The sequence below is a fragment of the Hydractinia symbiolongicarpus genome, chromosome 8 (genome assembly GCF_029227915.1).
Source record: "Hydractinia symbiolongicarpus strain clone_291-10 chromosome 8, HSymV2.1, whole genome shotgun sequence".
NCBI lineage: Eukaryota > Metazoa > Cnidaria > Hydrozoa > Anthoathecata > Hydractiniidae > Hydractinia > Hydractinia symbiolongicarpus.
The window spans coordinates 18,385,670-18,394,598 of record NC_079882.1 but is presented as its reverse complement, the minus strand read 5'-3'; positions in this window follow the sequence as shown (position 1 = coordinate 18,394,598).

Genomic DNA, 8,929 nt, shown 5'->3' with positions numbered 1-8,929 from the left:
TCACGCTGGTTTCCTAAAGTATTGTTCACACTGTGTATCAATATAAAAAAACCGTTGAAATTTCAACGCTTCACTACTTTGTCGCTAACTCCAAAATTTGTCAATTTCAATCTCGGACGGCGAGAAGAAATAGCCCTAGCAACGCAGACTGAAAATGCCCATTATATGTGGGCATTTTAATTTGTCTGGTTTAACCGCAATATTACTAAAGCCATCAAGAGGATATCAGGTCACAGAAAATCAATGCGTGAGTTAGAAAATCTTCTAGTAGACCTTCCATGTGCTAAACAAAACGTAACGATAAACATATGTAATAAAGGTAATTATTTAATGAAGATTCCAATTTTAAAGTGTTTTAATTTTAAACCTAAGCAAGTGCAATGTTTGGAGTATTTATTACAATATAAATAAACATATTGACATACCTTTTCACCGGTCGCCGTGTCGCCTATGCTAGCTGAATGAGACGAAGATGCTCCCTACCAAACTCGTGCCTAGAGCTTTTTTCATTTACGGGTGAGCTTGTCCCCACCCCTCTTCTAGAACGAGGACATTCCGAAATTCGTTCATTCATGCTGACTACTATAATTTTTTTGTTTTGAAAATAAAGTTTTTAACTTTTGAAATTAGTGACGCAAATTTTCGGTATGAAAACGATAGCGGAGAAGTGGGGCACCCTCCTCCCCTCTCGGAAAAGTTGTTTTGACCATGATGCATTGCGCTAACCGTAGATTGCTTTAGTCTATTTCATCGACCCCAAACTTACTGCGTTCCCCCTGGGTCTATTCACTTTTGTCGCATTTCTCTTGCGCGCTCGACCTAATAAGGAGCATGTGCAATAGCAACCCTTTCCCTGAACAATGAGCACAATTGTTGTCGTTCTAGTTCCTCTGTCTGGATCACGCAATACGCTTTACCGCCACGAAAGTTGATAGACCATGAGAACGCAGAGAAATGGTTTATTGATAGGCTAAGTTTGCTTATTTATTTTATTTTTTGCCTATAATTCAAGTTTATTTGATTTAGAATCGAACCGTCCGAAACCTATCCCTTCTCCCAACCTCGATCCCAGCGATAGTTGCGTTCTCTCGTGTAAAGGCTGGAAGCCCTCGGAACAAGGTTTGACTGAACTGCAAATGACCGAATAAGCCCCCTTCGCTAAAATAAGCGTCGCCCCCCTGAAAAAAACAGATGAAATTTTTAATTAAGTACTTATTCGGTAATTTACGGTCACTTAGTTTGCTTATTTTTGTTTCCTATTTCATTTATTTACTTTTTACATGGATCAGTATTTCATGTGTCGAAGACAACTTAAATCCCAGTCCGCAGCGACTTTTTTCAAACAAGAGAACGGTTCGGTTCTTTACAAAAAGCCAAGTGGTAAAGTTCTTTGCACGTCCTCCAGAGTTGTTTCATTTTCATTTTGCGTAACTGTTCTTAACCTGAACTTAATCTTAACCCTAACCCTGCCTAGGCTGTTATTTTCTGCTTTCCCTGTAAAGCTTACCAAGCTTGGATTCTAGGGTGCAGGGAACCGACCTCCTTCGTAGCGCGGATTCTAGGCTCGGGGGTCGACGGAAGGTTTCATGCTAAGTTTTGGCATATTTTAGCGTTGCGGCCGCGAATTTTGGCCGTTGCCGCGAATGCCAACCAAACAAGCCGATACGGAATATTAAGAGCAAAAAGGTTTATCATTACTACTCACAACCAAAGCGATAAAAACGAATAGAACTGGGGCCGCGACTATCAACAAAACGAGCCAGGGGCGGAAATATCAACCAACAGCGAAAAAGGTTCCACCTTTCTCCAAATCCGTGCTTGAATTTGACTTGGATTCCAAGGTGGATGGAATCAACCACACCAAAAGAACAGGGACCCAACAAATGACAGGGAGCCAGTGGTTCGTTCGGCATATGACCGCGGTTCTTGATTGGTTATTTCTATTGTTCTTAACTCACGTGACCATTATCGAAAATTATATTTTGTTTTGAACGTGTCCAAACAAATACAACTAATACACTCAATCATAGTGCCGTGTTTTTCATGCGCGCGCAGAAATGGAGGTAACTTTTCCGCTTAGTTTGTTTACATTTTTATCTCCATTTCTGCGCGCGCATCGGGCATTATGTAATCACTTAGATGCGTGCGCAAGTAAAATCAGGACTGTGATTCCATGTATTCTTGTACTATTTCAGAGGGTAAGATGTGACCACGCTGGCTTTGTATTTATTGTAATTATTTTAATTCGGGGTTTGATCTGATCTGAGAAATTGGAATTTGCTCTGACACATCTTTTGCATGTAAGCTTTCGTATGAGGAAACTGAATTTTGATATCCACGAACAAAGCTTAGCTAACTAGGCTAGAAAAAATGATCATGCCGTACGTACAATGTTTTGTTTTTCTGGTTTCCACTGTAAAAATTGTGCTGCAAGTATGATAAAACTTTGATGTCTTTATTGTGTAAGAACAACAGTCTACCTGTTGATTTAATTTCTAAAATACAAAAATTTAACGCGAAAAACACAGCATGCAGAAGAAACTTTCTACCAAGTTAAATCATGGTTTCTAACGCTGTAAAAAAGTTTTTGAAAATAACAATATCTATAATGTGCATGATGGTGATAACATTTCAAATCGTATCAATACTTGATAAACGCTGGATGCTATACGAAATTATCACTAATCATAACTTTTCTGGTTACATATATTTTGGTATATTTGAAATTTGTGCAGAAGGTCAATGTATCACGAGAATCGGCGGTGTAAAAGCTGGTATGACTTCTATATGTTTTGCACAACCTTATTCTCAGGGTTTTGAAATTTATCAGCCGTTAAATAAGCGATATCGGCTGTTACATCAGGCAACAACTCCCGCGGATGTGTTTTTCAACGTTTATAAAGTTCGATATATTATAACTTTTCTCTTTCTGGTATTTTAGTTCACGTCATCACACAAATTGGAGTTGTAGTTGGATGTTTTGCAACAGTGGTTTCCACCATGCTCTATATCACAGGCAAAGAATTTAAATCGATTCCCTGTGCCTTCCTATGTATGGTATTTGCAGGTAAGAAACGCTCACGGGCTTTCAGTTCAATGTTAACGAGCTTAAAAAGTCACATTGTATCCCACAAACTCCCCCACCTTTTTCATAGCATTATGTTTTGTGTTATTTCCTCACTTTCAGCTCACTCTCGTTGCTGGTTCCCGCAAAAAATGATCCATTCTTTAAATAATTTCACACCCAGGGGGGAAGTAAACCACTCCGGATATAAATTACTTTTTGCCTTATCCAACATATACCTCATTTTTCCAATCCCTGTTGTGATTAAAGGCGCAATTTTTTTTCTTGCAAACCAGCCATAAATGATAAAACAATATTTTCGTTTAGCTGCAGCTCATACAGTATCTGCGTCATTAATGGCTTCGCAGCGAAACAGATGGCATCACGTAAATCTGCGTCATTTTTCATATGGTCAAGGTTTTATGTTGTTTTGTACACAAATAAGTTGTACGCTCCTACTATCTTTAATTATACAATTTAGAGGAGCCTGCGTTGAAGAGGAGGAAGAAGAGAGGAGGGAGGAGATAGAAATGGTGCACTTTAACGAAGTATGATTTGTTATGTGGAAATTTTCAAAATATTAGTCTCAAGAAAGAGATAAAGGGGAATAATTTTGCTTTTTTACGATATACTGTGTTAAAATATTAGTCTGTGGAAGAGATAAAGGATAACAATTTGGTTTTTTAAGCGTTAACCTGTGTCAAAATGTTAGTGTAAATGTTGAACAATTTTGCTTCTAGAAATAAAAGTTATTTTATTGTTAGTGTATGTATAAAAGTTATTATTGTAACATAACACGCAGCAAAATGCATTTTATTCAAGCAGATTGGGATTAGTTGTTTTATGAATATGTAGATTTGCTCCCAAACTAACTTATCTATTGCAGCATTTTTTAAAGATTTATCCTTTTATAAAACAGGACTTGATTGATATTATAATTAAGCAAAGCAAATACCTGTTTAAGTCTTTTGAAAAAATAAATTATATAAATGTACATAGTATAACAACATTGAAGGGCAGCCCGGCATTCCCCTAAGCCCTGTTTTTACACATAGAAAATTAAAGGAAAAATTTTTTAAACCATGGAAATATAATTGAATGTGAATGGTTCAGAATAAATAAACAGATAAAACTAAAGTAAATTTGTGAAAAGAAAAATATAAAATGATGCAAAATATAGAAATTTAAACTTTCCCCTTGTTGTCTATATTTTGCATATTGTCCTAAATGTGTAATTTAAGACTATATTAAGATGAGTGATATAATATTGAATATGAGTGATATGATATTATTAATATGAGACCACATAAAACGTCGTCCTAATGAAAAAAGTTTAAAATCGTTGTGTACAAAGTTGCGCATAGAACTGGAAGGAAAGACACGGGAGAAAACAATATAGTTCCCAGAGCTTCTTCTTCAACTTATTTTCTGGGTGACAATCTATCACGTCAGTACATGCAATAAAGGTAACTTTCAGCAGCAGTGTCCCGATAGTGGTTGATCACAGCTGGTGGCCTTGATTCTAATGAAACATAACCTCCCATGTGAAACGATGAGCTTGTTCTCATTATTGCTGATTTCGTACAAAATCACAAAGTATCTTTCGAGGGCATACCAACTAGTGTCTGTTTGCAGAAATATGACCTCAATTCTATTGAAGTGCCGCTCTATAATGCCAATTCATGTGACTGGACCCATTATTGTCAATTTTTTACACAATCACAAAGTATCTTTCGACGGCATACCAACTGTGTCTGTTTGCAGAAATATGGCCTTAATTCTATTGAAGGGCCGCCCCATAATTCCAATCCATGTGGTTGGTCCCATTAATGTCAATTCTTCACACAAACAAAAAATATCTTTTGAGGGCATGCCCAGCAATGTTTGTTTGCTGAAATATGACCTCAATTTTATTGACGTTCCGCCTTATCCTGCCAATCCATGTGGTTTGTCCCCATTATTGCCAATTTTTTACGCAATCACAAAGTATCTGATGAGGGCATGCCTAACAGTTTTGTTTGCGGAAATATGGCCTTAATTCTATTGAAGTGCCGCCCTATAATGCCAATTCATGTGGTTGGTCCCATTATTCTCAATTTTTCACACAATCACAAAGTGTCTTTTAAGAGCATGCCTTACAGTGTTGTTTTTCGGAAATATGGCCTCAATTCTATTGAAGTGCCGCCCTATAATGCCAATCCATGTGGTGGATCTCATTACTGTCAATTTTTTATACAATCACAAAGTATCTGATGAGAGCATGCCTAACAGTGTTTGTTTGTGGAAATATGGCCTCAATTCTAATGAATTGCCGCCCTATAATGCCAATTCATGTGGTTGGTCCCATTATTCTCAATTTTTCACACAAACGAAGAATATCTTTTGAGGGCATGCCTAACAGTGCTTTTTTTCGGTAATATGACCTCAATTCTATTGAAGTGCCGCCCTATAAAGCCAATTCATGTGACTGGTCCCATTATTGTCAATTTTTTACACAATCACAAAGTACCTGATGAGGACATGCCTAACAGTGTTTGTTTGCGGAAATATGGCCTTAATTCTATTGAAGTGCCGCCCCATAATTCCAATCCATGTGGTTAGTCACATTAATGTCAATTCCTCACTCAAACAAAAAGTATCTTTTGAGGGCATGCCCAGCAGTGTTTGTTTGCTGAAATAGGACCTCAATTCTATTGACGTTCCGCCCTATACTGCCAATCCATGTGGTTGGTCCCCATTATTGTCAATTTTTTACACAATCACAAAGTATCTGATAAGATACACAATCACAAAGCATCTGATGAGAGCATGCCTAACAGTTTTGTTTGCGGAAATATAGCCTTAATTCTATTGAAGTGCCACCCTATAATGCCAATTCATGTGGTTGGTCCCATTATTCTCAATTTTTCACAGAATCACAAAGTGTCTTTTGAGAGCAAGCCAAACAGTGTTTTTTTTCGGAAATGTGGCCTCAATTTTATTGAAGTTCCGCCCTATACTGCCAATTCATGTGGTAGGTCTCATTACTGTCAATTTTTTACACAATCACAAAGCATCTGATGAGAGCATGCCTAACAGTGTTTGTTTGCGGAAATATGACCTCAATTCTATTGAAGTGCCGCCCTATAATCCCAATTCATGTGGTTGGTCCCATTATTTCCATATTTTACACAATCACAAAGTATCTGATGAGGGCATGGCTAACAGTTTTTTTTTTTTTTTGGAAATATGACCTCAATTCTATTTAAGGCCGCGCTATAATGCCAATTTATGTGACTGGACCCATTATTGCCACTCTTTTCACAATCACAAAGTATCTTTTGAAAGCATGCCTAAAAGTGTTTGTTTGTGGAAATATGACCTCAATTCTATTGAAGTGCCGCCCTATAATTCCGATCCATGTGGTTGGTCGCATTATTGTCAATTTTTTACACAATCACAAAGTGTCTTTTGAGAGCGTGCCTAACAGTGTTTGTTTGCGGAAATATGACCTTAATTCTATTGAACAGCCGCCTTATAATGCCAATTCATGTGGTTGGTGCCATTATTTCCATTTTTTACACAATCACAAAGTATCTGATGAGGGCATGCCTAACAGTTTTGTTTTTTTTTGGAAATATGACATCAATTCTATTGAAGTGCCGCCTTATAATGCCGATTCATGTGACTGGACCCATTATTGCCATTTTTTACACAATCATAAAGTATCTTTTGAGAGCATGCGTAACAGTGTTTGTTTTGCGGAAATATGGCCTTAATTCTATTGAAGTGCCGCCCTATAATGCCAAACCATGAGGTTGGTCCTATTATTGTCAATTTTTCACACAATCACAAAGTATCTTTCGAAGGCATACCAACTGTGTCTGTTTGCAGAAATATTGCCTTAATTCTATTGAAGTGCCGCCCTATAATGCCAATCCATGTGGTTGGTCCCATTGTTGTCAATTTTTTACACAATCACAAAGTATCTTTTGAGAGCATGCCTAACAGTGTTTGTTTGTGGAAATATGGCCTTAATTCTATTGAACAACCGCCCTATAATGCCAATCCATGTGGTTGGTCCCATTATTGTCAATTTTTCACACAATCAAAAGCTATCTTTTGAGGGCATGCCTAACAGTGTGTTTTTTCGTAAATATGACCTCAATTCTATTGAAGTGCCGCCCTATAATGCCAATCAATGTGGTTGGTCCCATTATTGTCAATATTTTACACAATCAAAAAGTACCTGATGAGGGCATGCCTAACAGTGTTTGTTTTGCGGAAGTATGACCTCAATTCTATTGAAGTGCCGCCCTATAATGCCAATCAATGTGGTTGGTCCCATTATTGTCAATATTTTACACAATCAAAAAGTACCTGATGAGGGCATGCCTAACAGTGTTTGTTTTGCGGAAGTATGACCTCAATTCTATTGAAGTGCCGCCCTATAATGCCAATTTATGTGACTGGACCCATTATTATCAATATTTTACACAATCACAAAGTATCTGATGAGGGCATGCCCAACAGTGTTTGTTATCGAAAATATGGCCGTATTTTTATTGAAGTGGCGCCCTATAATGCCAATTCATGTGGTTTGTCCCCATTATTGTCAATTTTTTACACAATCACAAAGTATCTGATAAGATACACAATCACAAAGTATCTGATGAGGGCATGCCTAACAGTTTTGTTTGCGGAAATATGGCCTTAATTCTATTGAAGTGCCGCCCTATAATTCCGATCCATGTGGTTGGTCCCATTATTGTCAATTTTTTACACAATCACAAAGTGTCTTTTGAGAGCGTGCCTAACAGTGTTTGTTTGCGGAAATATGACCTTAATTCTATTGAACAGCCGCCCTATCATGCCAATCCATGAGGTTGGTCCCATTATTGTAAATTTTTTACACAATCAAAAAGTACCTGATGAGGGCATGCCTAACGGTGTCTTTTTTCGGAAGTATGACCTCAATTCTATTGAAGTGCCGCCCTATAATGCCAATTCATGTGGTTGGTCCCATTATTCTCCATTTTTCACACAATCACAAAGTGTCTTTTGAGAGCATGCGTAACAGTGTTTTTTTTCGGAAATATGGCCTTAATTCTATTGAAGTGCCGCCCCATAATTCCAATCCATGTGGTTAGTCACATTAATGTCAATTCCTCACTCAAACAAAAAGTATCTTTTGAGGGCATGCCCAGCAGTGTTTGTTTGCTGAAATAGGACCTCAATTCTATTGACGTTCCGCCCTATACTGCCAATCCATGTGGTTGGTCCCCATTATTGTCAATTTTTTACACAATCACAAAGTATCTGATAAGATACACAATCACAAAGCATCTGATGAGAGCATGCCTAACAGTTTTGTTTGCGGAAATATAGCCTTAATTCTATTGAAGTGCCACCCTATAATGCCAATTCATGTGGTTGGTCCCATTATTCTCAATTTTTCACAGAATCACAAAGTGTCTTTTGAGAGCAAGCCAAACAGTGTTTTTTTTCGGAAATGTGGCCTCAATTTTATTGAAGTTCCGCCCTATACTGCCAATTCATGTGGTAGGTCTCATTACTGTCAATTTTTTACACAATCACAAAGCATCTGATGAGAGCATGCCTAACAGTGTTTGTTTGCGGAAATATGACCTCAATTCTATTGAAGTGCCGCCCTATAATCCCAATTCATGTGGTTGGTCCCATTATTTCCATATTTTACACAATCACAAAGTATCTGATGAGGGCATGGCTAACAGTTTTTTTTTTTTTTTGGAAATATGACCTCAATTCTATTTAAGGCCGCGCTATAATGCCAATTTATGTGACTGGACCCATTATTGCCACTCTTTTCACAATCACAAAGTATCTTTTGAAAGCATGCCTAAA